Source organism: Otolemur garnettii, unplaced genomic scaffold (genome assembly GCF_000181295.1).
Source record: "Otolemur garnettii isolate 467f Iridium unplaced genomic scaffold, OtoGar3 scaffold00020, whole genome shotgun sequence".
Taxonomy (NCBI): domain Eukaryota; kingdom Metazoa; phylum Chordata; class Mammalia; order Primates; family Galagidae; genus Otolemur; species Otolemur garnettii.
The window spans coordinates 796,223-804,611 of record NW_003852415.1 but is presented as its reverse complement, the minus strand read 5'-3'; the positions used below and the strand labels follow the sequence as shown (position 1 = coordinate 804,611).

Here is an 8,389-nt window from a genome sequence, read left to right as displayed (position 1 = left end):
ACAGAAATATCTAGCCAACAGATTTATTTTCGGAATATAAAACATCAAGCAGGAACATAAAATATGGGAAGTGTCAGCCATGATGCCTGAAGATTGAAGGCAGAAGTAGAAGAATCTTAATTGTCAGGCATTTGAAAAATGTATTCAGGTGAAAGACTGTTTCTCCATCAACTCTCTTTGCCCTGCCTTCTTTTAAGAGCAAGACAAGACTAAATTTCAAAAAGGCAATTTTTCTCATCATCATCTTCTTACTAAAAAAATGAACCAAAACCCCCAGATTTGTGTTCAAGAAATGAAACCTAACAACTTCTTATTTTATTTTGTTTATTTGGGGGGGGGGCGCTTCCTAGGCCTACTTAATAGTTTTACTTGGTTCCCCTTTTAATGGAAAGACTCAGTTGAGTGAAAGGCTATAAGGTCAAAGCAACAGATTAATACTCTGGGGGCTAGAACTTTTATTAAATATTCATAAATTTGTGCAGAACATTCATGCTTTGGGGTCTTTACATAGTAATACATCCTGGTGAAACACTTATAACCAAGGGCTAGTAGCTTCACTCAGTCTTAATATCCTCATCTATAAAGGGAGAACAGCAATAATAATCTATCATGTAAGGTTAAGACAGAACAACAACTAGTCAAAGTGACTTGATCAGTAAATAAAATATTTTGCTCCAAGTTAACTACAGTAACTTAATTAATAGGCTAGATTTTACTCTCAGGAAAATCAGACCAAGTTTGCTGTACAGATTATTTCAAATGACTTAGATATTAAGACAATGTTCCCACTTAGAGGTGCTGACAGTAGCTAAAAGTCTAGGAAGGATGAAGGCCTAGTCTTCTTGACCCCCAGGGCAGGGAAAGAGTTACATCTCTACACTGAGAAGCCAATAAAAACCTCTCTTGATTATAATTTAGATAAGAACCACTGGATTGAATAATAATGTCTGAAACTCCCCTGGCTGTTTCACCTTGAGACGTCCATCACTGGGTTAAACATGATGCTAATTGCATTTGGATTGATTAATTTCTCTCACTCCTGTCTATTCGAATAATGCTTAACAAAATAATCATAGCACCCAGAGCCAAATCTTTTCCGTCAAAGGAATGAAGCCATCAGAACAGGCAGAGATGAAAGAAATGAAGATGACCTGTAATTACTGCTACGGTGATATCATTACCATATTATACAAAATGAGCATAGGGGAAAGAAGGGTACAGGGAGGAGGGGCTGAAATTATTTATTTTTAATGGAACCCCAAAACCTAAGAATACTGATTTGATATCAAGTGGAACACACAGAAATATAGAACTTTAAAAAAAAATACAAATCTTACTCATGAAATTGTAAAATCCAGCCAACACAGAGGCCTGAGATACATCAAGTGTCTCGGGCTGTGAGCAGGTATTATTCAAGCCACTATTTTTTCATCGTAATAACACTTTGTGTATGACTTGCATAGAGATTTAAGATGCTGTCTTCATACCACAAGCATTCCTATGGTTATTGGAGAATTTTTCTTTAAGCTAGAAAATAATATTTCATTTTAATATTGTTAGAGGTAGGCTTGTTTGTAAAATTAGAATCTGGGTTTTAACTGCAGCTAGTTCTCGCTTAAGACACAAAAGAAAATGTCTACGAATCTTTATGTATGGTTCACTGAACAATATTATGGATTTAATTTAAAACACGAGTGAGGAAGAATATAACAATATTTCCATATAAACTTTTTTTTGTTGTTTGATATAAACTTTTTAATACTTATGATAGAAAACCTATGATCATGTAGAATTTAAACCTTAGGTCTAAATCTGTGACTTATTAGATGGTGGTCTCAGGTAAAGTACGTAGGCTCTCTGTGCCTCAGTTCCTTCCTCTGTTAAAGGGGGATCAGTTTCTCCCTTTTAGGTGTTCAATAAGTGCCAGTACAAGAAAAAGATGTCCCCCTATGATTACTTTTATAGCTATCTACAGAACCTGGTACAATGTTTTGGGTGTTACATTTAGTAGAGTTAATTCAACAGGTACTTTAATGTATCCTGCACATAGATTTTAACAAATATTTGTGAAATAAATAAATAGACAGATAGATAGGATATTAGAAGGTACATCATTATAAAAAGCTATAAATATTTGAGGGATATTTTTGCTATGGTATTTTAAAGATAGAACCAGCATAAAAATCAAACAATAAAAACAGATTTTTTTTTTATTTATCAAATTGTTTTCTTTAGCTTGGACACAAGGTATATTTCTCTATTTTCTTGTACAATGAATATCTCCAAATAAAACAAGCATATTTATTATGAATTTGTAATCATCAGTAATAAAGATGAACAGTGCTTTAAAAGAAAAAGACCAAATATGCGTTTCTGCCAGGTTAAAACAAGAATCTAAACCATTTACTCCATTAATTCAATATTCTCTGCTTTCTTCCTGTTTAAGAGAGGCAATGCAATACATTGAGAAGAGTTTATCTCATCTGATTTTGGAGTTAGATCTCAATTCAATTCAAATCTTAGCTCCTATTTCCAAACTTCAAGACCATAAGCAAGTAATTTACTTTTCTGAATATCAGTTTTCTCATCTGGAAAATGGGAATTACAAAATAGACTTCAAAGACTATTATGAGATTAAATAAGGTAAAGAATGAAAATCTTTTACACTGCACGGCACCTGTAGCTCAAAGGAGTGGGGCACCAGCCACATATGCTGGAGGTGGTGGGTTCGAACCCAGCCCTGGCCAAAAAACTGCAAAAAAAAAAAAAAAAGAAAATCTTTTACACTGACCGGCATATGGTAGGAAAGTGGATAAATGGCAGTGTTAATCACTTTTAACCACCATGTCTCCTCTCAAATGTCACCTCTTCAAGAGAGGCCTTCTCTGACCACCCTAAGTGATTCTTCTTCAGTTACTTTCAAATCAATTCATTTTCTTCCTTCACAGCACTTACCAAAAACTAAAATTAACTATTTATTTACTTTGTGCTCCATGGAGTTCTATAGACCCTCTAGCTGTATGCCCAGCAACTAGAATATCAGGCATATAGTAGGTGTCAACTATATATCTATAGGAATAATTTATTCACATTTGAGGAAAGAGTATTCCTTGTCAGTTATTAAACAACTGTATAAGAAATTTTTGTTGAAGTAAAACTACACTTGCATTTTACCCTTTGATCCAGCAATTCCCCCTTAGGGTACTCATATGCCTATTCATTTCAGTGCTATTTATAGTAACAAAAGATCAGAAACAATCCAAATATCTATCAACATAGAGGGTACTGGTTGAGTAAAATATGCTATATCTATGTGTGTATTAAGGAGTATTGTTCAGCAGTTAAAGAAAATGTAAAAGATACCTATATTGATATGGAGAGATCTCCAGAATAGATTGTTGGTAAAAAAGAAAGGTACAGAAGAATGTGTACTGTATCTTATCTTTTGTGGAAATTCAGGAGGAAGAAATACATTTAAAAAACATATTTATTCATATTTTCAAATGGTAATAATGGAAGGATAAAGTTTAGTATTTGTTTTTACTAATAAAGACAGTTACCTAAGGAAGGGAGAACAGAAGGGGAAGGGATAAAGATGGTAGATAGATACTTTGCTTGTACTGTTTTATAATTTTTACTTTAAGACACTATATAAATATTTTCTATATTAAAAAATAAAAAGCATCATCATAAAATCTGAAATAAATGGAAAGTAACTTGAACCTACAAAGTGTGGTATAACCACACAGCACAAACATAAATTTTAAAAGACATTCTCAGCAAACATCCCTGTAAGTATATAGCCTAAAGATAATGAAAGAAACACAGAGAAACCTTCAACTGCATCTTGTTATATGTAGTTAGTTATTATGGAGCTTCTATAGGTTAAAGAAAATAAGTATGTTAGTTATTTGGGACCAAGATGTTCAGCCTAAGAGAAAAAAGATCATTATAAAGCAAATACGTTAAATAAAAATCCTTTAATGTCTTTAATTTGAAGTGGATATGTTATTGTTAGGGAAGTTTAACTTGTTTTTGTCTTTTCAAAAAAAATACATACTTATCAACCCCGTTCATGGAAAAGGCCTAGAGGCAATAGTCCAGTAACAAGGAATACATTTAGTGCCTAGCTTTCTAATAAAAGAAATTAGGGTTCCTTGGAGAAATAGATAAGATTTCAAGTTTAAGGAAGTAAATGAACCAGAGATATCCTGATATGCCTGAAATAAAGGAAGTTATTAAAGATCACTAGGGTCATATCAAAAGACACAGGAGCCAACTTGAAAGGCCATCCAAGTTGGGCCCTTCAAGATGGGACAGTTTTTTTTTTCTTTTTTTGTAGAGACAGAATCTCACTTTATCACCCTCAGTAGAGTGCTGTGGTGTCACACAGCTCACAGCAACCTCCAACTCCTAGGCTTTGGTGATTCTCCTGCTTTAGCCTCCCTAGTAGCTGGGACTATAGGTGCTGGCATCCTTAGTAGAGTCTGTGGCATCATAACTCACAGCAACCTCAAACTCTTGGGCTTGAGTAATCCTCTTGCCTCAACCTCCCAAGTAACTAGGACTACAGGTGCCTGTCACAACACCCAGCTAGTTTTTCTATTTTTAATAGAGATGACATCTCGATCTTGTTCAGGCTGGTCTCGAATTCCTGAGCTCAAGTAATCCACCCATTTCAGCCTCCCAGAGTGCTAGGATTACAGGCTTGAGCCACTGCGCCAGGCCTCATTATTCATTCTTAAGGCTAGAAGCAACATAAGTGAGTACTCAGAGAAGAGCAGGTCAGGGAACAGAGATGGAGATAGTTCATTCTGCACAGAGTATAGAAATGGATGAACAGGAAAAGCTTTAAAAAGCTTTCATGTTATATTTATTTCCATAGTCAAATTCTTTGGGTGAGGAACAAATTGCACACAGCTGACAATCAAAAGCAGATGATATATTTTTTAAATCTTCCAAATCAAACTCAGGTTAAGCCTAATAATAAAGAATTGCTATCTTTCAATATTTTTCATAATACCTAAGAAATCATATCACCAAATCTAACAACACAATTTTCACGCTGTCTGTAAAACAGCTATGAAGGAAGCTCCTTAGATCAACACATTGTTTCTACAGAATTCTCTGGGAGGTGGAGAAAATTATTCCTTGGTCATTTATTTACTCATCTTCTTGGAAGAAGCTTTCGAGGTAGGTAGCAACACCAACTTTAAGACCTAGGCCAGTCTGATAGCTAACAAGTTACAAAAAGGAATAGCTTAACTTAAACTTTCATTAGTACAACTAAATTCTAAATTTTAACTAGTTTGCCCTCACACTATCAACACTGTGTATATATAAGTGATGGCCTCACCAATATAGTGTTATTTTGAGGACTCTTGTACTTCATAGGTGCTGATTTATTCAATTTAAAATACATTACTTGCTCTAGCTGATAATTTGGTTTTTAATTGTTGCACTGTGGTTTTATGTACATATGGTTCATTTTCTCAACCTGACTGGACAATAAATTCATCAATGAAAGAGACTTTTCATGATAATTTCCCTAACTGACTTGGGGGGGAAATGCTCAATATACAGTAGCCATCCAATAAATCGTAATTTAAAAAACCTTTTTCCTCTTTCAGGATCACATAGCAATACAAAGGTACAACAATTTCTGTCTTCTCTTGCTTACAAATTTATTTTAAAACCATATTACAATCAGGTAACAAATTGATTGCATGACTTGTCTACTTAGGAAGGCATATGGTAGTGGTTATTTTCCCTGTGATTAGAAATAATAGCTAGTAATCTTGTTTTTCAGATTTGACTTTGATGTTTCTGAATAGTTTAAAATAATTGCAATATAAAGATATCTTCAGCCAGAAAATTAAACATGTATATACTGTGCCACTGAAATTCCTGAGCTTAACCTGTACGCTGTTAACATACACTAAGTGTATTTCTAATGAAAGAATACTCTTTCAATGACAATATAGACCATAATTTAGGACCTTAATAATTTATGAGTAATCAATATGACAAAATATAATAGAGGGGAAAAATTTGCTTAATTAAATTCTGTGAGGGCTGGGCACTATGGATTGCCTGAGCCTACAGGTTTGAAACCAGTCTGAGCCAGAGCGAGACTTCATCTCTAAAAATAGCTGGATGTTGTGGTGGGTGCCTATAGTCCCAGCTACTCAGGAGGGTGAGGCAAGAAAATCACTTGAGCCCAAAAGTTTTAGGTTGCTAGGAGCTATGATGCCATAGCCCTCTACTGAGGGTGACAAAGTGAGACTCTATCTCCAAAAATAAATAAGTAGTGTAAATATTTAGTGTAAATATAGTATAAATACTATAATTCTTAGGGATTAAATTTAAAATATAACTTTTTATTAATTTTATTTTTTTTTCAGTTTTTTGGCCAGGGCTGGGTTTGAACCCACCACCTCCTGTATATGGGGCCAGTGCCCTACTCACTGAGCCACAGGTGCCACCCAAATTTTCATTAATTTTATTTGCATTCAAATCAATACAGAAGTGAAAAGAAGCATTTTATATGCTGGACCACTGACCTCAAAATCAGAATGTCAGAATTCTAAACTAGTTTAATTAGCTAGTCAACAAGTTCTTTCTGTGTACCCATTATATGCTATTACAACCCTTGATAATGAGACACCCAAAAGAGCTTCACTATTCTTTTTTTTTTTTTCCAAGAGACAAGGTTGCACTCTGTCACCCAGGTTGGATTGCAATGGCATGTTCATGCTAGAACTCCTGGACTTAAGCAATCCTCCTGCTTTGGCCTCCTAGTAGCTAGGACTACAGGTATACAGTACCCTGCCCAGCTAATTTTTCTTTTTCTTTTTTTAGACATGAGGGTCTCACTATGCCGTCCAGGTTGTACCATTCTTCCTTAGAAAGCTCCTCTCTCCTCATTTGAGTATTAAGTTTGCTCATCAAGAGTTGATGTTCTGTGCAGACATTATACCAGTAGAGAGCTTTGCAAATAATGACATCATCCCTAACTCCCAGACCTTAAAAAGAGAGGGCCAGGTGGGAAGATCAAGAAGAGATCCTATTTCAATACACTGTGTCCTTTCAGGTAGGCTGGTTATAATTGATAACCTGTATCAGTAGTTCTCAAAATATAGTCCCTGGACCAGCCACAGATCCTCACCCCAGATCTACTGAATCAGAAATTGAGTCCAGGAATCCATGTTTTAGCAAGTCATAATGCATACTCAAGTTTGAGAACTACTAACCTATATTATCCAGGCTCTTTCATTCTGTCTCCAGTTCCCTGCAGCTCTAATTCATTACTAACAGAAGTGGTGAGATTTTAACTTATCAAAATTATGATCATAAAGCCTATTTCTTACAATTAAAACAAAAAACTGGGGTCACTATCCTGTAGAAAACACGAGCAACAGAGGGAGAAATTAGAACATTCAGTTGAATGATTAGAATTTTCACCAACTTTAGCTCTGTCTCTATTGCCATCTTTTGTGCTCAGTCTTAAAGCTATAATGTAATCCTTAACCTTGAGAATCTTGTCAAAAGACAGCCTGGGAAATAAATTATTATCAAATAATGACACAAAGACTATATGAGGAGTACAGAACATATTATGAGGACAGAGTGATGGTAATTCCATAGAAGATTTGGGATGGATGGACAGGAAAAGATTTAGAAAGGGGCTAATGTTTGAATCAAGGCTTTAGGAACCTACTATCTGGGTATACCTAAGCAAGCTGAGAAAAACTCCTTTTTAAAAGCTTTCTACTAGGCTACTAGAGTAAAATTCCAGCAAACATTATGAAATGGAATCTCAAGACAAGTTCTGTGATACTCTTAACTTCTAGAACTGCCTGGGATTTCTTATAAATACTAAAGTAGTATTGGACATGGCCCTGCTTTTAAGAAACTAAACCCCAAATAATAAACTTGGCCTAACCCAAATGTGGCAGAAACTAAGCCAATTAAAATCATTCATTATAATTTGTTAGGCAAAAAACTGTGACAGTCATGGTTAAATCAACTAACTTGCTCCTAAGTCTAGCTTTCTTTTAAGATAAAAGTTTTCAAAAGATTTACCAAAAATGGAGTTATTGAAAAGCTTTATTTAAATGCTTTTTATTTTAAAAGAAATATATGATGTGTAAAGTCCAAGTTGGAGGATGCTATCTCATTGAGTTAAAAGTTCTTATATTTGTAAAATCAACCTGACTTAATTTCATGAAATGACCAAATCTTAAACTCAGTTTTTCCCTGTATATTATTGTTGATTCCAATAAACTAGCATTCTTTTTGAGACAGAGCCTCAAGCTGTCTCTCTGGGTAGAGTGCCTTGGCATCACAGCTCACAGCAACCTCCAACTTCTGGGCTCAAGCGATTCTC

The 8,389-nt window shown here is 34.8% G+C and overlaps 1 protein-coding gene across 1 annotated transcript in view; it reads right to left on the bottom strand.

Annotated features, from left to right (window-relative positions):
* LIN52 (lin-52 DREAM MuvB core complex component) overlaps positions 1–8,389 on the bottom strand; it is a 119,048-nt gene that overhangs the window by 10,310 nt on the left and 100,349 nt on the right. The window lies entirely within an intron of this gene.